This window comes from Osmerus eperlanus, chromosome 8 (genome assembly GCF_963692335.1).
Source record: "Osmerus eperlanus chromosome 8, fOsmEpe2.1, whole genome shotgun sequence".
Taxonomy (NCBI): domain Eukaryota; kingdom Metazoa; phylum Chordata; class Actinopteri; order Osmeriformes; family Osmeridae; genus Osmerus; species Osmerus eperlanus.
Window position 1 is genome coordinate 20,648,065 of NC_085025.1, and position 20,890 is coordinate 20,668,954.

A 20,890-nucleotide genomic window follows, 5' to 3' on the forward strand; every position below is an offset into this window, starting at 1 on the left:
AACACATCTAACAATAGCCCTCCTAAATAGCTCTTACACATGAACTCTATGGCACGTTATTTAACATTACTATTGTTGCACTACCTCCATTCTTATTTATTATTTTGCTCATACTGGTGCTATCTGTCCTTGTATTGTTTTTCTGTTTTGTCTTGTTGTTCTATTTGTGATGCTATAGCCTGTATGGAGAACACCAAATCAAATTCCTAGTATCTGTATACATGGCGAAATAAAGTTGAATTGAATCTCTCTCAAGGTTCTGCATTGGCCGGGAATCGAACCCGGGTCAACTGCTTGGAAGGCAGCTATGCTTGCCACTATACCACCAATGCACACAACAGCCTCCTTAATCGCACAGCATTTCGAGGGACGGTTCACCTTTCCACACCACCTACTGACATCCAACTACTAAGAAATTGCCCTAAGCCTGGTTTATACTTCTGCGGAGTTTGGAACACGTGGCCTAATCGTGATGTGTTCGACCGTCACAAGAGACGAGATGCCTCTCTACGGTCTGTACTGGCCGGGGATTGAACCCTGTCAACTTTATGGAAAAAAGTAGCCAAAAAATCATCTAAGATCGCACAACATGTCGAGCCACAGTTCACCTTTTCAAACCCACTTACTGACTTCAGAGCAATGGGACGGCGTTATCACCCTACAAAAGTGGCAGCGGTGGGATTTGAACCCACGCCTCCGGAGAGACTGGAGGCTTAATCCAGCGCCTTGGACCGCTCGGCCACGCTACCCCGCTGGCAGGTCTTGGCCACCCGAGCTCTTCCCCAAGCTGATCGATCGTCCAGGAGCTCATGTTACATTCTAAATGCCCGGAAGCGGTTGAACGTCACAAGATAAAACACATCTAACAATAGCCCTCCTAAATAGCTCTTACACATGAACTCTATGGCACGTTATTTAACATTACTATTGTTGCACTACCTCCATTCTTATTTATTATTTTGCTCATACTGGTGCTATCTGTCCTTGTATTGTTTTTCTGTTTTGTCTTGTTGTTCTATTTGTGATGCTATAGCCTGTATGGAGAACACCAAATCAAATTCCTAGTATCTGTATACATGGCGAAATAAAGTTGAATTGAATCTCTCTCAAGGTTCTGCATTGGCCAGGAATCGAACCCAGGTCAACTGCTTGGAAGGCAGCTATGCTTGCCACTATACCACCAATGCACACAACAGCCTCCTTAATCGCACAGCATTTCGAGGGACGGTTCACCTTTCCACACCACCTACTGACATCCAACTACTAAGAAATTGCCCTAAGCCTGGTTTATACTTCTGCGGAGTTTGGAAAACGTGGCCTAATCGTGATGTGTTCGACCGTCACAAGAGACGAGATGCCTCTCTACGGTCTGTACTGGCCGGGGATTGAACCCTGTCAATTTTATGGAAAAAAGTAGCCAAAAAAGCATCTAAGATCGCACAACATGTCGAGCCACAGTTCACCTTTTCAAACCCACTTACTGACTTCAGAGCAATGGGACGGCGTTATCACCCTACAAAAGTGGCAGCTGTGGGATTTGAACCCACGCCTCCGGAGAGACTGGAGCCTTAATCCAGCGCCTTGGACCGCTCGGCCACGCTACCAGGTCTTGGCCACCCGAGCTCTTCCCCAAGCTGATCGATCGTCCAGGAGCTCATGTGACATTCTAAATGCCCGGAAGCGGTTGAACGTCACAAGATAAAACACATCTAACAATAGCCCTCCTAAATAGCTCTTACACATGAACTCTATGGCACTTTATTTAACATTACTATTGTTGCACTACCTCCATTCTTATTTATTATTTTGCTCATACTGGTACTATCTGTCCTTGTATTGTTTTTCTGTTTTGTCTTGTTGTTCTATTTGTGATGCTATAGCCTGTATGGAGAACACCAAATCAAATTCCTAGTATCTGTATACATGGCGAAATAAAGTTGAATTGAATCTCTCTCAAGGTTCTGCATTGGCCGGGAATCGAACCCGGGTCAACTGCTTGGAAGGCAGCTATGCTTGCCACTATACCACCAATGCACACAACAGCCTCCTTAATCGCACAGCATTTCGAGGGACGGTTCACCTTTCCACACCACCTACTGACATCCAACTACTAAGAAATTGCCCTAAGCCTGGTTTATACTTCTGCGGAGTTTGGAACACGTGGCCTAATCGTGATGTGTTCGACCGTCACAAGAGACGAGATGCCTCTCTACGGTCTGTACTGGCCGGGGATTGAACCCTGTCAACTTTATGGAAAAAAGTAGCCAAAAAAGCATCTAAGATCGCACAACATGTCGAGCCACAGTTCACCTTTTCAAACCCACTTACTGACTTCAGAGCAAAGGGACGGCGTTATCACCCTACAAAAGTGGCAGCGGTGGGATTTTTACCCACGCCTCCGGAGAGACTGGAGCCTTAATCCAGCGCCTTGGAGCGCTCGGCCACGCTACCCCGCTGTCAGGTCTTGGCCACCCGAGCTCTTCCCCAAGCTGATCGATCGTCCAGGAGCTCATGTGACATTCTAAATGCCCGGAAGCGGTTGAACGTCACAAGATAAAACACATCTAACAATAGCCCTCCTAAATAGCTCTTACACATGAACTCTATGGCACGTTATTTAACATTACTATTGTTGCACTACCTCCATTCTTATTTATTATTTTGCTCATACTGGTACTATCTGTCCTTGTATTGTTTTTCTGTTTTGTCTTGTTGTTCTATTTGTGATGCTATAGCCTGTATGGAGAACACCAAATCAAATTCCTAGTATCTGTATACATGGCGAAATAAAGTTGAATTGAATCTCTCTCAAGGTTCTGCATTGGCCGGGAATCGAACCCGGGTCAACTGCTTGGAAGGCAGCTATGCTTGCCACTATACCACCAATGCACACAACAGCCTCCTTAATCGCACAGCATTTCGAGGGACGGTTCACCTTTCCACACCACCTACTGACATCCAACTACTAAGAAATTGCCCTAAGCCTGGTTTATACTTCTGCGGAGTTTGGAACACGTGGCCTAATCGTGATGTGTTCGACCGTCACAAGAGACGAGATGCCTCTCTACGGTCTGTACTGGCCGGGGATTGAACCCTGTCAACTTTATGGAAAAAAGTAGCCAAAAAATCATCTAAGATCGCACAACATGTCGAGCCACAGTTCACCTTTTCAAACCCACTTACTGACTTCAGAGCAATGGGACGGCGTTATCACCCTACAAAAGTGGCAGCGGTGGGATTTGAACCCACGCCTCCGGAGAGACTGGAGCCTTAATCCAGCGCCTTGGACCGCTCGGCCACGCTACCAGGTCTTGGCCACCCGAGCTCTTCCCCAAGCTGATCGATCGTCCAGGAGCTCATGTGACATTCTAAATGCCCGGAAGCGGTTGAACGTCACAAGATAAAACACATCTAACAATAGCCCTCCTAAATAGCTCTTACACATGAACTCTATGGCACGTTATTTAACATTACTATTGTTGCACTACCTCCATTCTTATTTATTATTTTGCTCATACTGGTGCTATCTGTCCTTGTATTGTTTTTCTGTTTTGTCTTGTTGTTCTATTTGTGATGCTATAGCCTGTATGGAGAACACCTAATCAAATTCTTAGTATCTGTATACATGGCGAAATAAAGTTGAATTGAATCTCTCTCAAGGTTCTGCATTGGCCAGGAATCGAACCCAGGTCAACTGCTTGGAAGGCAGCTATGCTTGCCACTATACCACCAATGCACACAACAGCCTCCTTAATCGCACAGCATTTCGAGGGACGGTTCACCTTTCCACACCACCTACTGACATCCAACTACTAAGAAATTGCCCTAAGCCTGGTTTATACTTCTGCGGAGTTTGGAAAACGTGGCCTAATCGTGATGTGTTCGACCGTCACAAGAGACGAGATGCCTCTCTACGGTCTGTACTGGCCGGGGATTGAACCCTGTCAATTTTATGGAAAAAAGTAGCCAAAAAAGCATCTAAGATCGCACAACATGTCAAGCCACAGTTCACCTTTTCAAACCCACTTACTGACTTCAGAGCAATGGGACGGCGTTATCACCCTACAAAAGTGGCAGCGGTGGGATTTTTACCCACGCCTCCGGAGAGACTGGAGCCTTAATCCAGCGCCTTGGACCGCTCGGCCACGCTACCAGGTCTTGGCCACCCGAGCTCTTCCCCAAGCTGATCGATCGTCCAGGAGCTCATGTGACATTCTAAATGCCCGGAAGCGATTGAACGTCACAAGATAAAACACATCTAACAATAGCCCTCCTAAATAGCTCTTACACATGAACTCTATGGCACGTTATTTATCATTACTATTGTTGCACTACCTCCATTCTTATTTATTATTTTGCTCATACTGGTACTATCTGTCCTTGTATTGTTTTTCTGTTTTGTCTTGTTGTTCTATTTGTGATGCTATAGCCTGTATGGAGAACACCAAATCAAATTCCTAGTATCTGTATACATGGCGAAATAAAGTTGAATTGAATCTCTCTCAAGGTTCTGCATTGGCCAGGAATCGAACCCGGGTCAACTGCTTGGAAGGCAGCTATGCTTGCCACTATACCACCAATGCACACAACAGCCTCCTTAATCGCACAGCATTTCGAGGGACGGTTCACCTTTCCACACCACCTACTGACATCCAACTACTAAGAAATTGCCCTAAGCCTGGTTTATACTTCTGCGGAGTTTGGAAAACGTGGCCTAATCGTGATGTGTTCGACCGTCACAAGAGACGAGATGCCTCTCTACGGTCTGTACTGGCCGGGGATTGAACCCTGTCAACTTTATGGAAAAAAGTAGCCAAAAAAGCATCTAAGATCGCACAACATGTCGAGCCACAGTTCACCTTTTCAAACCCACTTACTGACTTCAGAGCAATGGGACGGCGTTATCACCCTACAAAAGTGGCAGCTGTGGGATTTGAACCCACGCCTCCGGAGAGACTGGAGCCTTAATCCAGCGCCTTGGACCGCTCGGCCACGCTACCAGGTCTTGGCCACCCGAGCTCTTCCCCAAGCTGATCGATCGTCCAGGAGCTCATGTGACATTCTAAATGCCCGGAAGCGATTGAACGTCACAAGATAAAACACATCTAACAATAGCCCTCCTAAATAGCTCTTACACATGAACTCTATGGCACGTTATTTATCATTACTATTGTTGCACTACCTCCATTCTTATTTATTATTTTGCTCATACTGGTACTATCTGTCCTTGTATTGTTTTTCTGTTTTGTCTTGTTGTTCTATTTGTGATGCTATAGCCTGTATGGAGAACACCAAATCAAATTCCTAGTATCTGTATACATGGCGAAATAAAGTTGAATTGAATCTCTCTCAAGGTTCTGCATTGGCCAGGAATCGAACCCGGGTCAACTGCTTGGAAGGCAGCTATGCTTGCCACTATACCACCAATGCACACAACAGCCTCCTTAATCGCACAGCATTTCGAGGGACGGTTCACCTTTCCACACCACCTACTGACATCCAACTACTAAGAAATTGCCCTAAGCCTGGTTTATACTTCTGCGGAGTTTGGAAAACGTGGCCTAATCGTGATGTGTTCGACCGTCACAAGAGACGAGATGCCTCTCTACGGTCTGTACTGGCCGGGGATTGAACCCTGTCAATTTTATGGAAAAAAGTAGCCAAAAAAGCATCTAAGATCGCACAACATGTCGAGCCACAGTTCACCTTTTCAAACCCACTTACTGACTTCAGAGCAATGGGACGGCGTTATCACCCTACAAAAGTGGCAGCTGTGGGATTTGAACCCACGCCTCCGGAGAGACTGGAGCCTTAATCCAGCGCCTTGGACCGCTCGGCCACGCTACCAGGTCTTGGCCACCCGAGCTCTTCCCCAAGCTGATCGATCGTCCAGGAGCTCATGTGACATTCTAAATGCCCGGAAGCGGTTGAACGTCACAAGATAAAACACATCTAACAATAGCCCTCCTAAATAGCTCTTACACATGAACTCTATGGCACTTTATTTAACATTACTATTGTTGCACTACCTCCATTCTTATTTATTATTTTGCTCATACTGGTACTATCTGTCCTTGTATTGTTTTTCTGTTTTGTCTTGTTGTTCTATTTGTGATGCTATAGCCTGTATGGAGAACACCAAATCAAATTCCTAGTATCTGTATACATGGCGAAATAAAGTTGAATTGAATCTCTCTCAAGGTTCTGCATTGGCCGGGAATCGAACCCGGGTCAACTGCTTGGAAGGCAGCTATGCTTGCCACTATACCACCAATGCACACAACAGCCTCCTTAATCGCACAGCATTTCGAGGGACGGTTCACCTTTCCACACCACCTACTGACATCCAACTACTAAGAAATTGCCCTAAGCCTGGTTTATACTTCTGCGGAGTTTGGAACACGTGGCCTAATCGTGATGTGTTCGACCGTCACAAGAGACGAGATGCCTCTCTACGGTCTGTACTGGCCGGGGATTGAACCCTGTCAACTTTATGGAAAAAAGTAGCCAAAAAAGCATCTAAGATCGCACAACATGTCGAGCCACAGTTCACCTTTTCAAACCCACTTACTGACTTCAGAGCAAAGGGACGGCGTTATCACCCTACAAAAGTGGCAGCGGTGGGATTTTTACCCACGCCTCCGGAGAGACTGGAGCCTTAATCCAGCGCCTTGGAGCGCTCGGCCACGCTACCCCGCTGTCAGGTCTTGGCCACCCGAGCTCTTCCCCAAGCTGATCGATCGTCCAGGAGCTCATGTGACATTCTAAATGCCCGGAAGCGGTTGAACGTCACAAGATAAAACACATCTAACAATAGCCCTCCTAAATAGCTCTTACACATGAACTCTATGGCACGTTATTTAACATTACTATTGTTGCACTACCTCCATTCTTATTTATTATTTTGCTCATACTGGTACTATCTGTCCTTGTATTGTTTTTCTGTTTTGTCTTGTTGTTCTATTTGTGATGCTATAGCCTGTATGGAGAACACCAAATCAAATTCCTAGTATCTGTATACATGGCGAAATAAAGTTGAATTGAATCTCTCTCAAGGTTCTGCATTGGCCGGGAATCGAACCCGGGTCAACTGCTTGGAAGGCAGCTATGCTTGCCACTATACCACCAATGCACACAACAGCCTCCTTAATCGCACAGCATTTCGAGGGACGGTTCACCTTTCCACACCACCTACTGACATCCAACTACTAAGAAATTGCCCTAAGCCTGGTTTATACTTCTGCGGAGTTTGGAACACGTGGCCTAATCGTGATGTGTTCGACCGTCACAAGAGACGAGATGCCTCTCTACGGTCTGTACTGGCCGGGGATTGAACCCTGTCAACTTTATGGAAAAAAGTAGCCAAAAAATCATCTAAGATCGCACAACATGTCGAGCCACAGTTCACCTTTTCAAACCCACTTACTGACTTCAGAGCAATGGGACGGCGTTATCACCCTACAAAAGTGGCAGCGGTGGGATTTGAACCCACGCCTCCGGAGAGACTGGAGCCTTAATCCAGCGCCTTGGACCGCTCGGCCACGCTACCAGGTCTTGGCCACCCGAGCTCTTCCCCAAGCTGATCGATCGTCCAGGAGCTCATGTGACATTCTAAATGCCCGGAAGCGGTTGAACGTCACAAGATAAAACACATCTAACAATAGCCCTCCTAAATAGCTCTTACACATGAACTCTATGGCACGTTATTTAACATTACTATTGTTGCACTACCTCCATTCTTATTTATTATTTTGCTCATACTGGTGCTATCTGTCCTTGTATTGTTTTTCTGTTTTGTCTTGTTGTTCTATTTGTGATGCTATAGCCTGTATGGAGAACACCTAATCAAATTCTTAGTATCTGTATACATGGCGAAATAAAGTTGAATTGAATCTCTCTCAAGGTTCTGCATTGGCCAGGAATCGAACCCAGGTCAACTGCTTGGAAGGCAGCTATGCTTGCCACTATACCACCAATGCACACAACAGCCTCCTTAATCGCACAGCATTTCGAGGGACGGTTCACCTTTCCACACCACCTACTGACATCCAACTACTAAGAAATTGCCCTAAGCCTGGTTTATACTTCTGCGGAGTTTGGAAAACGTGGCCTAATCGTGATGTGTTCGACCGTCACAAGAGACGAGATGCCTCTCTACGGTCTGTACTGGCCGGGGATTGAACCCTGTCAATTTTATGGAAAAAAGTAGCCAAAAAAGCATCTAAGATCGCACAACATGTCAAGCCACAGTTCACCTTTTCAAACCCACTTACTGACTTCAGAGCAATGGGACGGCGTTATCACCCTACAAAAGTGGCAGCGGTGGGATTTTTACCCACGCCTCCGGAGAGACTGGAGCCTTAATCCAGCGCCTTGGACCGCTCGGCCACGCTACCAGGTCTTGGCCACCCGAGCTCTTCCCCAAGCTGATCGATCGTCCAGGAGCTCATGTGACATTCTAAATGCCCGGAAGCGATTGAACGTCACAAGATAAAACACATCTAACAATAGCCCTCCTAAATAGCTCTTACACATGAACTCTATGGCACGTTATTTATCATTACTATTGTTGCACTACCTCCATTCTTATTTATTATTTTGCTCATACTGGTACTATCTGTCCTTGTATTGTTTTTCTGTTTTGTCTTGTTGTTCTATTTGTGATGCTATAGCCTGTATGGAGAACACCAAATCAAATTCCTAGTATCTGTATACATGGCGAAATAAAGTTGAATTGAATCTCTCTCAAGGTTCTGCATTGGCCAGGAATCGAACCCGGGTCAACTGCTTGGAAGGCAGCTATGCTTGCCACTATACCACCAATGCACACAACAGCCTCCTTAATCGCACAGCATTTCGAGGGACGGTTCACCTTTCCACACCACCTACTGACATCCAACTACTAAGAAATTGCCCTAAGCCTGGTTTATACTTCTGCGGAGTTTGGAAAACGTGGCCTAATCGTGATGTGTTCGACCGTCACAAGAGACGAGATGCCTCTCTACGGTCTGTACTGGCCGGGGATTGAACCCTGTCAACTTTATGGAAAAAAGTAGCCAAAAAATCATCTAAGATCGCACAACATGTCGAGCCACAGTTCACCTTTTCAAACCCACTTACTGACTTCAGAGCAATGGGACGGCGTTATCACCCTACAAAAGTGGCAGTGGTGGGATTTGAACCCACGCCTCCGGAGAGACTGGAGCCTTAATCCAGCGCCTTGGACCGCTCGGCCACGCTGTCAGGTCTTGGCCACCCGAGCTCTTCCCCAAGCTGATCGATCGTCCAGGAGCTCATGTGACATTCTAAATGCCCGGAAGCGGTTGAACGTCACAAGATAAAACACATCTAACAATAGCCCTCCTAAATAGCTCTTACACATGAACTCTATGGCACGTTATTTAACATTACTATTGTTGCACTACCTCCATTCTTATTTATTATTTTGCTCATACTGGTGCTATCTGTCCTTGTATTGTTTTTCTGTTTTGTCTTGTTGTTCTATTTGTGATGCTATAGCCTGTATGGAGAACACCAAATCAAATTCCTAGTATCTGTATACATGGCGAAATAAAGTTGAATTGAATCTCTCTCAAGGTTCTGCATTGGCCGGGAATCGAACCCGGGTCAACTGCTTGGAAGGCAGCTATGCTTGCCACTATACCACCAATGCACACAACAGCCTCCTTAATCGCACAGCATTTCGAGGGACGGTTCACCTTTCCACACCACCTACTGACATCCAACTACTAAGAAATTGCCCTAAGCCTGGTTTATACTTCTGCGGAGTTTGGAACACGTGGCCTAATCGTGATGTGTTCGACCGTCACAAGAGACGAGATGCCTCTCTACGGTCTGTACTGGCCGGGGATTGAACCCTGTCAACTTTATGGAAAAAAGTAGCCAAAAAATCATCTAAGATCGCACAACATGTCGAGCCACAGTTCACCTTTTCAAACCCACTTACTGACTTCAGAGCAATGGGACGGCGTTATCACCCTACAAAAGTGGCAGCGGTGGGATTTGAACCCACGCCTCCGGAGAGACTGGAGGCTTAATCCAGCGCCTTGGACCGCTCGGCCACGCTACCCCGCTGGCAGGTCTTGGCCACCCGAGCTCTTCCCCAAGCTGATCGATCGTCCAGGAGCTCATGTTACATTCTAAATGCCCGGAAGCGGTTGAACGTCACAAGATAAAACACATCTAACAATAGCCCTCCTAAATAGCTCTTACACATGAACTCTATGGCACGTTATTTAACATTACTATTGTTGCACTACCTCCATTCTTATTTATTATTTTGCTCATACTGGTGCTATCTGTCCTTGTATTGTTTTTCTGTTTTGTCTTGTTGTTCTATTTGTGATGCTATAGCCTGTATGGAGAACACCAAATCAAATTCCTAGTATCTGTATACATGGCGAAATAAAGTTGAATTGAATCTCTCTCAAGGTTCTGCATTGGCCAGGAATCGAACCCAGGTCAACTGCTTGGAAGGCAGCTATGCTTGCCACTATACCACCAATGCACACAACAGCCTCCTTAATCGCACAGCATTTCGAGGGACGGTTCACCTTTCCACACCACCTACTGACATCCAACTACTAAGAAATTGCCCTAAGCCTGGTTTATACTTCTGCGGAGTTTGGAAAACGTGGCCTAATCGTGATGTGTTCGACCGTCACAAGAGACGAGATGCCTCTCTACGGTCTGTACTGGCCGGGGATTGAACCCTGTCAATTTTATGGAAAAAAGTAGCCAAAAAAGCATCTAAGATCGCACAACATGTCGAGCCACAGTTCACCTTTTCAAACCCACTTACTGACTTCAGAGCAATGGGACGGCGTTATCACCCTACAAAAGTGGCAGCTGTGGGATTTGAACCCACGCCTCCGGAGAGACTGGAGCCTTAATCCAGCGCCTTGGACCGCTCGGCCACGCTACCAGGTCTTGGCCACCCGAGCTCTTCCCCAAGCTGATCGATCGTCCAGGAGCTCATGTGACATTCTAAATGCCCGGAAGCGGTTGAACGTCACAAGATAAAACACATCTAACAATAGCCCTCCTAAATAGCTCTTACACATGAACTCTATGGCACTTTATTTAACATTACTATTGTTGCACTACCTCCATTCTTATTTATTATTTTGCTCATACTGGTACTATCTGTCCTTGTATTGTTTTTCTGTTTTGTCTTGTTGTTCTATTTGTGATGCTATAGCCTGTATGGAGAACACCAAATCAAATTCCTAGTATCTGTATACATGGCGAAATAAAGTTGAATTGAATCTCTCTCAAGGTTCTGCATTGGCCGGGAATCGAACCCGGGTCAACTGCTTGGAAGGCAGCTATGCTTGCCACTATACCACCAATGCACACAACAGCCTCCTTAATCGCACAGCATTTCGAGGGACGGTTCACCTTTCCACACCACCTACTGACATCCAACTACTAAGAAATTGCCCTAAGCCTGGTTTATACTTCTGCGGAGTTTGGAACACGTGGCCTAATCGTGATGTGTTCGACCGTCACAAGAGACGAGATGCCTCTCTACGGTCTGTACTGGCCGGGGATTGAACCCTGTCAACTTTATGGAAAAAAGTAGCCAAAAAAGCATCTAAGATCGCACAACATGTCGAGCCACAGTTCACCTTTTCAAACCCACTTACTGACTTCAGAGCAAAGGGACGGCGTTATCACCCTACAAAAGTGGCAGCGGTGGGATTTTTACCCACGCCTCCGGAGAGACTGGAGCCTTAATCCAGCGCCTTGGAGCGCTCGGCCACGCTACCCCGCTGTCAGGTCTTGGCCACCCGAGCTCTTCCCCAAGCTGATCGATCGTCCAGGAGCTCATGTGACATTCTAAATGCCCGGAAGCGGTTGAACGTCACAAGATAAAACACATCTAACAATAGCCCTCCTAAATAGCTCTTACACATGAACTCTATGGCACGTTATTTAACATTACTATTGTTGCACTACCTCCATTCTTATTTATTATTTTGCTCATACTGGTACTATCTGTCCTTGTATTGTTTTTCTGTTTTGTCTTGTTGTTCTATTTGTGATGCTATAGCCTGTATGGAGAACACCAAATCAAATTCCTAGTATCTGTATACATGGCGAAATAAAGTTGAATTGAATCTCTCTCAAGGTTCTGCATTGGCCGGGAATCGAACCCGGGTCAACTGCTTGGAAGGCAGCTATGCTTGCCACTATACCACCAATGCACACAACAGCCTCCTTAATCGCACAGCATTTCGAGGGACGGTTCACCTTTCCACACCACCTACTGACATCCAACTACTAAGAAATTGCCCTAAGCCTGGTTTATACTTCTGCGGAGTTTGGAACACGTGGCCTAATCGTGATGTGTTCGACCGTCACAAGAGACGAGATGCCTCTCTACGGTCTGTACTGGCCGGGGATTGAACCCTGTCAACTTTATGGAAAAAAGTAGCCAAAAAAGCATCTAAGATCGCACAACATGTCGAGCCACAGTTCACCTTTTCAAACCCACTTACTGACTTCAGAGCAATGGGACGGCGTTATCACCCTACAAAAGTGGCAGCGGTGGGATTTGAACCCACGCCTCCGGAGAGACTGGAGCCTTAATCCAGCGCCTTGGACCGCTCGGCCACGCTACCAGGTCTTGGCCACCCGAGCTCTTCCCCAAGGTGATCGATCGTCCAGGAGCTCATGTGACATTCTAAATGCCCGGAAGCGGTTGAACGTCACAAGATAAAACACATCTAACAATAGCCCTCCTAAATAGCTCTTACACATGAACTCTATGGCACGTTATTTAACATTACTATTGTTGCACTACCTCCATTCTTATTTATTATTTTGCTCATACTGGTGCTATCTGTCCTTGTATTGTTTTTCTGTTTTGTCTTGTTGTTCTATTTGTGATGCTATAGCCTGTATGGAGAACACCAAATCAAATTCCTAGTATCTGTATACATGGCGAAATAAAGTTGAATTGAATCTCTCTCAAGGTTCTGCATTGGCCAGGAATCGAACCCAGGTCAACTGCTTGGAAGGCAGCTATGCTTGCCACTATACCACCAATGCACACAACAGCCTCCTTAATCGCACAGCATTTCGAGGGACGGTTCACCTTTCCACACCACCTACTGACATCCAACTACTAAGAAATTGCCCTAAGCCTGGTTTATACTTCTGCGGAGTTTGGAAAACGTGGCCTAATCGTGATGTGTTCGACCGTCACAAGAGACGAGATGCCTCTCTACGGTCTGTACTGGCCGGGGATTGAACCCTGTCAATTTTATGGAAAAAAGTAGCCAAAAAAGCATCTAAGATCGCACAACATGTCGAGCCACAGTTCACCTTTTCAAACCCACTTACTGACTTCAGAGCAATGGGACGGCGTTATCACCCTACAAAAGTGGCAGCGGTGGGATTTGAACCCACGCCTCCGGAGAGACTGGAGCCTTAATCCAGCGCCTTGGACCGCTCGGCCACGCTACCAGGTCTTGGCCACCCGAGCTCTTCCCCAAGCTGATCGATCGTCCAGGAGCTCATGTGACATTCTAAATGCCCGGAAGCGGTTGAACGTCACAAGATAAAACACATCTAACAATAGCCCTCCTAAATAGCTCTTACACATGAACTCTATGGCACTTTATTTAACATTACTATTGTTGCACTACCTCCATTCTTATTTATTATTTTGCTCATACTGGTACTATCTGTCCTTGTATTGTTTTTCTGTTTTGTCTTGTTGTTCTATTTGTGATGCTATAGCCTGTATGGAGAACACCAAATCAAATTCCTAGTATCTGTATACATGGCGAAATAAAGTTGAATTGAATCTCTCTCAAGGTTCTGCATTGGCCGGGAATCGAACCCGGGTCAACTGCTTGGAAGGCAGCTATGCTTGCCACTATACCACCAATGCACACAACAGCCTCCTTAATCGCACAGCATTTCGAGGGACGGTTCACCTTTCCACACCACCTACTGACATCCAACTACTAAGAAATTGCCCTAAGCCTGGTTTATACTTCTGCGGAGTTTGGAACACGTGGCCTAATCGTGATGTGTTCGACCGTCACAAGAGACGAGATGCCTCTCTACGGTCTGTACTGGCCGGGGATTGAACCCTGTCAACTTTATGGAAAAAAGTAGCCAAAAAAGCATCTAAGATCGCACAACATGTCGAGCCACAGTTCACCTTTTCAAACCCACTTACTGACTTCAGAGCAAAGGGACGGCGTTATCACCCTACAAAAGTGGCAGCGGTGGGATTTTTACCCACGCCTCCGGAGAGACTGGAGCCTTAATCCAGCGCCTTGGACCGCTCGGCCACGCTACCCCGCTGTCAGGTCTTGGCCACCCGAGCTCTTCCCCAAGCTGATCGATCGTCCAGGAGCTCATGTGACATTCTAAATGCCCGGAAGCGGTTGAACGTCACAAGATAAAACACATCTAACAATAGCCCTCCTAAATAGCTCTTACACATGAACTCAATGGCACGTTATTTAACATTACTATTGTTGCACTACCTCTATTCTTATTTATTATTTTGCTCATACTGGTACTATCTGTCCTTGTATTGTTTTTCTGTTTTGTCTTGTTGTTCTATTTGTGATACTATAGCCTGTATGGAGAACACCAAATCAAATTCCTAGTATCTGTATACATGGCGAAATAAAGTTGAATTGAATCTCTCTCAAGGTTCTGCATTGGCCGGGAATCGAACCCGGGTCAACTGCTTGGAAGGCAGCTATGCTTGCCACTATACCACCAATGCACACAACAGTCTCCTTAATCGCACAGCATTTCGAGGGACGGTTCACCTTTCCACACCACCTACTGACATCCAACTACTAAGAAATTGCCCTAAGCCTGGTTTATACTTCTGCGGAGTTTGGAACACGTGGCCTAATCGTGATGTGTTCGACCGTCACAAGAGACGAGATGCCTCTCTACGGTCTGTACTGGCCGGGGATTGAACCCTGTCAACTTTATGGAAAAAAGTAGCCAAAAAATCATCTAAGATCGCACAACATGTCGAGCCACAGTTCACCTTTTCAAACCCACTTACTGACTTCAGAGCAATGGGACGGCGTTATCACCCTACAAAAGTGGCAGCGGTGGGATTTGAACCCACGCCTCCGGAGAGACTGGAGGCTTAATCCAGCGCCTTGGACCGCTCGGCCACGCTACCCCGCTGGCAGGTCTTGGCCACCCGAGCTCTTCCCCAAGCTGATCGATCGTCCAGGAGCTCATGTTACATTCTAAATGCCCGGAAGCGGTTGAACGTCACAAGATAAAACACATCTAACAATAGCCCTCCTAAATAGCTCTTACACATGAACTCTATGGCACGTTATTTAACATTACTATTGTTGCACTACCTCCATTCTTATTTATTATTTTGCTCATACTGGTGCTATCTGTCCTTGTATTGTTTTTCTGTTTTGTCTTGTTGTTCTATTTGTGATGCTATAGCCTGTATGGAGAACACCAAATCAAATTCCTAGTATCTGTATACATGGCGAAATAAAGTTGAATTGAATCTCTCTCAAGGTTCTGCATTGGCCAGGAATCGAACCCAGGTCAACTGCTTGGAAGGCAGCTATGCTTGCCACTATACCACCAATGCACACAACAGCCTCCTTAATCGCACAGCATTTCGAGGGACGGTTCACCTTTCCACACCACCTACTGACATCCAACTACTAAGAAATTGCCCTAAGCCTGGTTTATACTTCTGCGGAGTTTGGAAAACGTGGCCTAATCGTGATGTGTTCGACCGTCACAAGAGACGAGATGCCTCTCTACGGTCTGTACTGGCCGGGGATTGAACCCTGTCAATTTTATGGAAAAAAGTAGCCAAAAAAGCATCTAAGATCGCACAACATGTCGAGCCACAGTTCACCTTTTCAAACCCACTTACTGACTTCAGAGCAATGGGACGGCGTTATCACCCTACAAAAGTGGCAGCTGTGGGATTTGAACCCACGCCTCCGGAGAGACTGGAGCCTTAATCCAGCGCCTTGGACCGCTCGGCCACGCTACCAGGTCTTGGCCACCCGAGCTCTTCCCCAAGCTGATCGATCGTCCAGGAGCTCATGTGACATTCTAAATGCCCGGAAGCGGTTGAACGTCACAAGATAAAACACATCTAACAATAGCCCTCCTAAATAGCTCTTACACATGAACTCTATGGCACTTTATTTAACATTACTATTGTTGCACTACCTCCATTCTTATTTATTATTTTGCTCATACTGGTACTATCTGTCCTTGTATTGTTTTTCTGTTTTGTCTTGTTGTTCTATTTGTGATGCTATAGCCTGTATGGAGAACACCAAATCAAATTCCTAGTATCTGTATACATGGCGAAATAAAGTTGAATTGAATCTCTCTCAAGGTTCTGCATTGGCCGGGAATCGAACCCGGGTCAACTGCTTGGAAGGCAGCTATGCTTGCCACTATACCACCAATGCACACAACAGCCTCCTTAATCGCACAGCATTTCGAGGGACGGTTCACCTTTCCACACCACCTACTGACATCCAACTACTAAGAAATTGCCCTAAGCCTGGTTTATACTTCTGCGGAGTTTGGAACACGTGGCCTAATCGTGATGTGTTCGACCGTCACAAGAGACGAGATGCCTCTCTACGGTCTGTACTGGCCGGGGATTGAACCCTGTCAACTTTATGGAAAAAAGTAGCCAAAAAAGCATCTAAGATCGCACAACATGTCGAGCCACAGTTCACCTTTTCAAACCCACTTACTGACTTCAGAGCAAAGGGACGGCGTTATCACCCTACAAAAGTGGCAGCGGTGGGATTTTTACCCACGCCTCCGGAGAGACTGGAGCCTTAATCCAGCGCCTTGGAGCGCTCGGCCACGCTACCCCCGCTGTCAGGTCTTGGCCACCCGAGCTCTTCCCCAAGCTGATCGATCGTCCAGGAGCTCATGTGACATTCTAAATGCCCGGAAGCGGTTGAACGTCACAAGATAAAACACATCTAACAATAGCCCTCCTAAATAGCTCTTACACATGAACTCTATGGCACGTTATTTAACATTACTATTGTTGCACTACCTCCATTCTTATTTATTATTTTGCTCATACTGGTACTATCTGTCCTTGTATTGTTTTTCTGTTTTGTCTTGTTGTTCTATTTGTGATGCTATAGCCTGTATGGAGAACACCAAATCAAATTCCTAGTATCTGTATACATGGCGAAATAAAGTTGAATTGAATCTCTCTCAAGGTTCTGCATTGGCCGGGAATCGAACCCGGGTCAACTGCTTGGAAGGCAGCTATGCTTGCCACTATACCACCAATGCACACAACAGCCTCCTTAATCGCACAGCATTTCGAGGGACGGTTCACCTTTCCACACCACCTACTGACATCCAACTACTAAGAAATTGCCCTAAGCCTGGTTTATACTTCTGCGGAGTTTGGAACACGTGGCCTAATCGTGATGTGTTCGACCGTCACAAGAGACGAGATGCCTCTCTACGGTCTGTACTGGCCGGGGATTGAACCCTGTCAACTTTATGGAAAAAAGTAGCCAAAAAAGCATCTAAGATCGCACAACATGTCGAGCCACAGTTCACCTTTTCAAACCCACTTACTGACTTCAGAGCAATGGGACGGCGTTATCACCCTACAAAAGTGGCAGCGGTGGGATTTGAACCCACGCCTCCGGAGAGACTGGAGCCTTAATCCAGCGCCTTGGACCGCTCGGCCACGCTACCAGGTCTTGGCCACCCGAGCTCTTCCCCAAGGTGATCGATCGTCCAGGAGCTCATGTGACATTCTAAATGCCCGGAAGCGGTTGAACGTCACAAGATAAAACACATCTAACAATAGCCCTCCTAAATAGCTCTTACACATGAACTCTATGGCACGTTATTTAACATTACTATTGTTGCACTACCTCCATTCTTATTTATTATTTTGCTCATACTGGTGCTATCTGTCCTTGTATTGTTTTTCTGTTTTGTCTTGTTGTTCTATTTGTGATGCTATAGCCTGTATGGAGAACACCAAATCAAATTCCTAGTATCTGTATACATGGCGAAATAAAGTTGAATTGAATCTCTCTCAAGGTTCTGCATTGGCCAGGAATCGAACCCAGGTCAACTGCTTGGAAGGCAGCTATGCTTGCCACTATACCACCAATGCACACAACAGCCTCCTTAATCGCACAGCATTTCGAGGGACGGTTCACCTTTCCACACCACCTACTGACATCCAACTACTAAGAAATTGCCCTAAGCCTGGTTTATACTTCTGCGGAGTTTGGAAAACGTGGCCTAATCGTGATGTGTTCGACCGTCACAAGAGACGAGATGCCTCTCTACGGTCTGTACTGGCCGGGGATTGAACCCTGTCAATTTTATGGAAAAAAGTAGCCAAAAAAGCATCTAAGATCGCACAACATGTCGAGCCACAGTTCACCTTTTCAAACCCACTTACTGACTTCAGAGCAATGGGACGGCGTTATCACCCTACAAAAGTGGCAGCGGTGGGATTTGAACCCACGCCTCCGGAGAGACTGGAGCCTTAATCCAGCGCCTTGGACCGCTCGGCCACGCTACCAGGTCTTGGCCACCCGAGCTCTTCCCCAAGCTGATCGATCGTCCAGGAGCTCATGTGACATTCTAAATGCCCGGAAGCGGTTGAACGTCACAAGATAAAACACATCTAACAATAGCCCTCCTAAATAGCTCTTACACATGAACTCTATGGCACTTCATTTAACATTACTATTGTTGCACTACCTCCATTCTTATTTATTATTTTGCTCATACTGGTACTATCTGTCCTTGTATTGTTTTTCTGTTTTGTCTTGTTGTTCTATTTGTGATGCTATAGCCTGTATGGAGAACACCAAATCAAATTCCTAGTATCTGTATACATGGCGAAATAAAGTTGAATTGAATCTCTCTCAAGGTTCTGCATTGGCCGGGAATCGAACCCGGGTCAACTGCTTGGAAGGCAGCTATGCTTGCCACTATACCACCAATGCACACAACAGCCTCCTTAATCGCACAGCATTTCGAGGGACGGTTCACCTTTCCACACCACCTACTGACATCCAACTACTAAGAAATTGCCCTAAGCCTGGTTTATACTTCTGCGGAGTTTGGAACACGTGGCCTAATCGTGATGTGTTCGACCGTCACAAGAGACGAGATGCCTCTCTACGGTCTGTACTGGCCGGGGATTGAACCCTGTCAACTTTATGGAAAAAAGTAGCCAAAAAAGCATCTAAGATCGCACAACATGTCGAGCCACAGTTCACCTTTTCAAACCCACTTACTGACTTCAGAGCAAAGGGACGGCGTTATCACCCTACAAAAGTGGCAGCGGTGGGATTTTTACCCACGCCTCCGGAGAGACTGGAGCCTTAATCCAGCGCCTTGGACCGCTCGGCCACGCTACCCCGCTGTCAGGTCTTGGCCACCCGAGCTCTTCCCCAAGCTGATCGATCGTCCAGGAGCTCATGTGACATTCTAAATGCCCGGAAGCGGTTGAACGTCACAAGATAAAACACATCTAACAATAGCCCTCCTAAATAGCTCTTACACATGAACTCTATGGCACGTTATTTAACATTACTATTGTTGCACTACCTCCATTCTTATTTATTATTTTGCTCATACTGGTGCTATCTGTCCTTGTATTGTTTTTCTGTTTTGTCTTGTTGTTCTATTTGTGATGCTATAGCCTGTATGGAGAACACCAAATCAAATTCCTAGTATCTGTATACATGGCGAAATAAAGTTGAATTGAATCTCTCTCAAGGTTCTGCATTGGCCGGGAATCGAACCCGGGTCAACTGCTTGGAAGGCAGCTATGCTTGCCACTATACCACCAATGCACACAACAGCCTCCTTAATCGCACAGCATTTCGAGGGACGGTTCACCTTTCCACACCACCTACTGACATCCAACTACTAAGAAATTGCCCTAAGCCTGGTTTATACTTCTGCGGAGTTTGGAACACGTGGCCTAATCGTGATGTGTTCGACCGTCACAAGAGACGAGATGCCTCTCTACGGTCTGTACTGGCCGGGGATTGAACCCTGTCAACTTTATGGAAAAAAGTAGCCAAAAAAGCATCTAAGATCGCACAACATGTCGAGCCACAGTTCACCTTTTCAAACCCACTTACTGACTTCAGAGCAATGGGACGGCGTTATCACCCTACAAAAGTGGCAGCGGTGGGATTTGAACCCACGCCTCCGGAGAGACTGGAGCCTTAATCCAGCGCCTTGGACCGCTCGGCCACGCTACCAGGTCTTGGCCACCCGAGCTCTTCCCCAAGGTGATCGATCGTCCAGGAGCTCATGTGACATTCTAAATGCCCGGAAGCGGTTGAACGTCACAAGATAAAACACATCTAACAATAGCCCTCCTAAATAGCTCTTACACATGAACTCTATGGCACGTTATTTAACATTACTATTGTTGCACTACCTCCATTCTTATTTATTATTTTGCTCATACTGGTGCTATCTGTCCTTGTATTGTTTTTCTGTTTTGTCTTGTTGTTCTATTTGTGATGCTATAGCCTGTATGGAGAACACCAAATCAAATTCCTAGTATCTGTATACATGGCGAAATAAAGTTGAATTGAATCTCTCTCAAGGTTCTGCATTGGCCAGGAATCGAACCCAGGTCAACTGCTTGGAAGGCAGCTATGCTTGCCACTATACCACCAATGCACACAACAGCCTCCTTAATCGCACAGCATTTCGAGGGACGGTTCACCTTTCCACACCACCTACTGACATCCAACTACTAAGAAATTGCCCTAAGCCTGGTTTATACTTCTGCGGAGTTTGGAAAACGTGGCCTAATCGTGATGTGTTCGACCGTCAC

The 20,890-nt window shown here is 46.2% G+C and overlaps 45 non-coding genes across 45 annotated transcripts; all 45 read right to left on the reverse strand.

The window, feature by feature from the left end:
- Positions 1 to 260: 260 nt before the first annotated feature.
- Positions 261 to 332, reverse strand: trnag-ucc (transfer RNA glycine (anticodon UCC)). Its single transcript has one exon. It is a non-coding gene; the product is annotated as a tRNA-Gly (tRNA).
- A 335-nt stretch (positions 333 to 667) lies between these two features.
- On the reverse strand, positions 668 to 749 carry trnal-aag (transfer RNA leucine (anticodon AAG)). Its single transcript has one exon. It is a non-coding gene; the product is annotated as a tRNA-Leu (tRNA).
- Positions 750 to 1,115: 366 nt separating this feature from the next.
- On the reverse strand, positions 1,116 to 1,187 carry trnag-ucc (transfer RNA glycine (anticodon UCC)). The gene has a single exon. It is a non-coding gene; the product is annotated as a tRNA-Gly (tRNA).
- Positions 1,188 to 1,522: 335 nt separating this feature from the next.
- trnal-aag (transfer RNA leucine (anticodon AAG)) lies at positions 1,523 to 1,604 on the reverse strand. The gene has a single exon. It is a non-coding gene; the product is annotated as a tRNA-Leu (tRNA).
- Positions 1,605 to 1,962: 358 nt separating this feature from the next.
- trnag-ucc (transfer RNA glycine (anticodon UCC)) lies at positions 1,963 to 2,034 on the reverse strand. Its single transcript has one exon. It is a non-coding gene; the product is annotated as a tRNA-Gly (tRNA).
- Positions 2,035 to 2,817: 783 nt separating this feature from the next.
- Positions 2,818 to 2,889, reverse strand: trnag-ucc (transfer RNA glycine (anticodon UCC)). Its single transcript has one exon. It is a non-coding gene; the product is annotated as a tRNA-Gly (tRNA).
- A 335-nt stretch (positions 2,890 to 3,224) lies between these two features.
- trnal-aag (transfer RNA leucine (anticodon AAG)) lies at positions 3,225 to 3,306 on the reverse strand. The gene has a single exon. It is a non-coding gene; the product is annotated as a tRNA-Leu (tRNA).
- A 358-nt stretch (positions 3,307 to 3,664) lies between these two features.
- trnag-ucc (transfer RNA glycine (anticodon UCC)) lies at positions 3,665 to 3,736 on the reverse strand. Its single transcript has one exon. It is a non-coding gene; the product is annotated as a tRNA-Gly (tRNA).
- Positions 3,737 to 4,071: 335 nt separating this feature from the next.
- On the reverse strand, positions 4,072 to 4,153 carry trnal-aag (transfer RNA leucine (anticodon AAG)). The gene has a single exon. It is a non-coding gene; the product is annotated as a tRNA-Leu (tRNA).
- A 358-nt stretch (positions 4,154 to 4,511) lies between these two features.
- Positions 4,512 to 4,583, reverse strand: trnag-ucc (transfer RNA glycine (anticodon UCC)). Its single transcript has one exon. It is a non-coding gene; the product is annotated as a tRNA-Gly (tRNA).
- A 335-nt stretch (positions 4,584 to 4,918) lies between these two features.
- Positions 4,919 to 5,000, reverse strand: trnal-aag (transfer RNA leucine (anticodon AAG)). Its single transcript has one exon. It is a non-coding gene; the product is annotated as a tRNA-Leu (tRNA).
- Positions 5,001 to 5,358: 358 nt separating this feature from the next.
- trnag-ucc (transfer RNA glycine (anticodon UCC)) lies at positions 5,359 to 5,430 on the reverse strand. The gene has a single exon. It is a non-coding gene; the product is annotated as a tRNA-Gly (tRNA).
- A 335-nt stretch (positions 5,431 to 5,765) lies between these two features.
- Positions 5,766 to 5,847, reverse strand: trnal-aag (transfer RNA leucine (anticodon AAG)). The gene has a single exon. It is a non-coding gene; the product is annotated as a tRNA-Leu (tRNA).
- A 358-nt stretch (positions 5,848 to 6,205) lies between these two features.
- Positions 6,206 to 6,277, reverse strand: trnag-ucc (transfer RNA glycine (anticodon UCC)). Its single transcript has one exon. It is a non-coding gene; the product is annotated as a tRNA-Gly (tRNA).
- A 783-nt stretch (positions 6,278 to 7,060) lies between these two features.
- Positions 7,061 to 7,132, reverse strand: trnag-ucc (transfer RNA glycine (anticodon UCC)). The gene has a single exon. It is a non-coding gene; the product is annotated as a tRNA-Gly (tRNA).
- Positions 7,133 to 7,467: 335 nt separating this feature from the next.
- On the reverse strand, positions 7,468 to 7,549 carry trnal-aag (transfer RNA leucine (anticodon AAG)). Its single transcript has one exon. It is a non-coding gene; the product is annotated as a tRNA-Leu (tRNA).
- Positions 7,550 to 7,907: 358 nt separating this feature from the next.
- trnag-ucc (transfer RNA glycine (anticodon UCC)) lies at positions 7,908 to 7,979 on the reverse strand. Its single transcript has one exon. It is a non-coding gene; the product is annotated as a tRNA-Gly (tRNA).
- A 335-nt stretch (positions 7,980 to 8,314) lies between these two features.
- Positions 8,315 to 8,396, reverse strand: trnal-aag (transfer RNA leucine (anticodon AAG)). The gene has a single exon. It is a non-coding gene; the product is annotated as a tRNA-Leu (tRNA).
- A 358-nt stretch (positions 8,397 to 8,754) lies between these two features.
- trnag-ucc (transfer RNA glycine (anticodon UCC)) lies at positions 8,755 to 8,826 on the reverse strand. Its single transcript has one exon. It is a non-coding gene; the product is annotated as a tRNA-Gly (tRNA).
- A 335-nt stretch (positions 8,827 to 9,161) lies between these two features.
- trnal-aag (transfer RNA leucine (anticodon AAG)) lies at positions 9,162 to 9,243 on the reverse strand. Its single transcript has one exon. It is a non-coding gene; the product is annotated as a tRNA-Leu (tRNA).
- Positions 9,244 to 9,601: 358 nt separating this feature from the next.
- Positions 9,602 to 9,673, reverse strand: trnag-ucc (transfer RNA glycine (anticodon UCC)). The gene has a single exon. It is a non-coding gene; the product is annotated as a tRNA-Gly (tRNA).
- Positions 9,674 to 10,008: 335 nt separating this feature from the next.
- On the reverse strand, positions 10,009 to 10,090 carry trnal-aag (transfer RNA leucine (anticodon AAG)). The gene has a single exon. It is a non-coding gene; the product is annotated as a tRNA-Leu (tRNA).
- A 366-nt stretch (positions 10,091 to 10,456) lies between these two features.
- Positions 10,457 to 10,528, reverse strand: trnag-ucc (transfer RNA glycine (anticodon UCC)). The gene has a single exon. It is a non-coding gene; the product is annotated as a tRNA-Gly (tRNA).
- Positions 10,529 to 10,863: 335 nt separating this feature from the next.
- trnal-aag (transfer RNA leucine (anticodon AAG)) lies at positions 10,864 to 10,945 on the reverse strand. The gene has a single exon. It is a non-coding gene; the product is annotated as a tRNA-Leu (tRNA).
- Positions 10,946 to 11,303: 358 nt separating this feature from the next.
- trnag-ucc (transfer RNA glycine (anticodon UCC)) lies at positions 11,304 to 11,375 on the reverse strand. Its single transcript has one exon. It is a non-coding gene; the product is annotated as a tRNA-Gly (tRNA).
- A 783-nt stretch (positions 11,376 to 12,158) lies between these two features.
- trnag-ucc (transfer RNA glycine (anticodon UCC)) lies at positions 12,159 to 12,230 on the reverse strand. Its single transcript has one exon. It is a non-coding gene; the product is annotated as a tRNA-Gly (tRNA).
- A 335-nt stretch (positions 12,231 to 12,565) lies between these two features.
- On the reverse strand, positions 12,566 to 12,647 carry trnal-aag (transfer RNA leucine (anticodon AAG)). Its single transcript has one exon. It is a non-coding gene; the product is annotated as a tRNA-Leu (tRNA).
- A 358-nt stretch (positions 12,648 to 13,005) lies between these two features.
- Positions 13,006 to 13,077, reverse strand: trnag-ucc (transfer RNA glycine (anticodon UCC)). The gene has a single exon. It is a non-coding gene; the product is annotated as a tRNA-Gly (tRNA).
- A 335-nt stretch (positions 13,078 to 13,412) lies between these two features.
- trnal-aag (transfer RNA leucine (anticodon AAG)) lies at positions 13,413 to 13,494 on the reverse strand. Its single transcript has one exon. It is a non-coding gene; the product is annotated as a tRNA-Leu (tRNA).
- Positions 13,495 to 13,852: 358 nt separating this feature from the next.
- Positions 13,853 to 13,924, reverse strand: trnag-ucc (transfer RNA glycine (anticodon UCC)). Its single transcript has one exon. It is a non-coding gene; the product is annotated as a tRNA-Gly (tRNA).
- Positions 13,925 to 14,259: 335 nt separating this feature from the next.
- On the reverse strand, positions 14,260 to 14,341 carry trnal-aag (transfer RNA leucine (anticodon AAG)). Its single transcript has one exon. It is a non-coding gene; the product is annotated as a tRNA-Leu (tRNA).
- Positions 14,342 to 14,707: 366 nt separating this feature from the next.
- Positions 14,708 to 14,779, reverse strand: trnag-ucc (transfer RNA glycine (anticodon UCC)). The gene has a single exon. It is a non-coding gene; the product is annotated as a tRNA-Gly (tRNA).
- Positions 14,780 to 15,114: 335 nt separating this feature from the next.
- On the reverse strand, positions 15,115 to 15,196 carry trnal-aag (transfer RNA leucine (anticodon AAG)). Its single transcript has one exon. It is a non-coding gene; the product is annotated as a tRNA-Leu (tRNA).
- Positions 15,197 to 15,562: 366 nt separating this feature from the next.
- Positions 15,563 to 15,634, reverse strand: trnag-ucc (transfer RNA glycine (anticodon UCC)). The gene has a single exon. It is a non-coding gene; the product is annotated as a tRNA-Gly (tRNA).
- A 335-nt stretch (positions 15,635 to 15,969) lies between these two features.
- trnal-aag (transfer RNA leucine (anticodon AAG)) lies at positions 15,970 to 16,051 on the reverse strand. The gene has a single exon. It is a non-coding gene; the product is annotated as a tRNA-Leu (tRNA).
- Positions 16,052 to 16,409: 358 nt separating this feature from the next.
- trnag-ucc (transfer RNA glycine (anticodon UCC)) lies at positions 16,410 to 16,481 on the reverse strand. Its single transcript has one exon. It is a non-coding gene; the product is annotated as a tRNA-Gly (tRNA).
- Positions 16,482 to 17,265: 784 nt separating this feature from the next.
- trnag-ucc (transfer RNA glycine (anticodon UCC)) lies at positions 17,266 to 17,337 on the reverse strand. The gene has a single exon. It is a non-coding gene; the product is annotated as a tRNA-Gly (tRNA).
- A 335-nt stretch (positions 17,338 to 17,672) lies between these two features.
- trnal-aag (transfer RNA leucine (anticodon AAG)) lies at positions 17,673 to 17,754 on the reverse strand. Its single transcript has one exon. It is a non-coding gene; the product is annotated as a tRNA-Leu (tRNA).
- A 358-nt stretch (positions 17,755 to 18,112) lies between these two features.
- On the reverse strand, positions 18,113 to 18,184 carry trnag-ucc (transfer RNA glycine (anticodon UCC)). The gene has a single exon. It is a non-coding gene; the product is annotated as a tRNA-Gly (tRNA).
- A 335-nt stretch (positions 18,185 to 18,519) lies between these two features.
- On the reverse strand, positions 18,520 to 18,601 carry trnal-aag (transfer RNA leucine (anticodon AAG)). Its single transcript has one exon. It is a non-coding gene; the product is annotated as a tRNA-Leu (tRNA).
- A 358-nt stretch (positions 18,602 to 18,959) lies between these two features.
- Positions 18,960 to 19,031, reverse strand: trnag-ucc (transfer RNA glycine (anticodon UCC)). The gene has a single exon. It is a non-coding gene; the product is annotated as a tRNA-Gly (tRNA).
- Positions 19,032 to 19,366: 335 nt separating this feature from the next.
- trnal-aag (transfer RNA leucine (anticodon AAG)) lies at positions 19,367 to 19,448 on the reverse strand. The gene has a single exon. It is a non-coding gene; the product is annotated as a tRNA-Leu (tRNA).
- Positions 19,449 to 19,814: 366 nt separating this feature from the next.
- On the reverse strand, positions 19,815 to 19,886 carry trnag-ucc (transfer RNA glycine (anticodon UCC)). The gene has a single exon. It is a non-coding gene; the product is annotated as a tRNA-Gly (tRNA).
- Positions 19,887 to 20,221: 335 nt separating this feature from the next.
- trnal-aag (transfer RNA leucine (anticodon AAG)) lies at positions 20,222 to 20,303 on the reverse strand. The gene has a single exon. It is a non-coding gene; the product is annotated as a tRNA-Leu (tRNA).
- Positions 20,304 to 20,661: 358 nt separating this feature from the next.
- Positions 20,662 to 20,733, reverse strand: trnag-ucc (transfer RNA glycine (anticodon UCC)). The gene has a single exon. It is a non-coding gene; the product is annotated as a tRNA-Gly (tRNA).
- Positions 20,734 to 20,890: the final 157 nt, after the last annotated feature.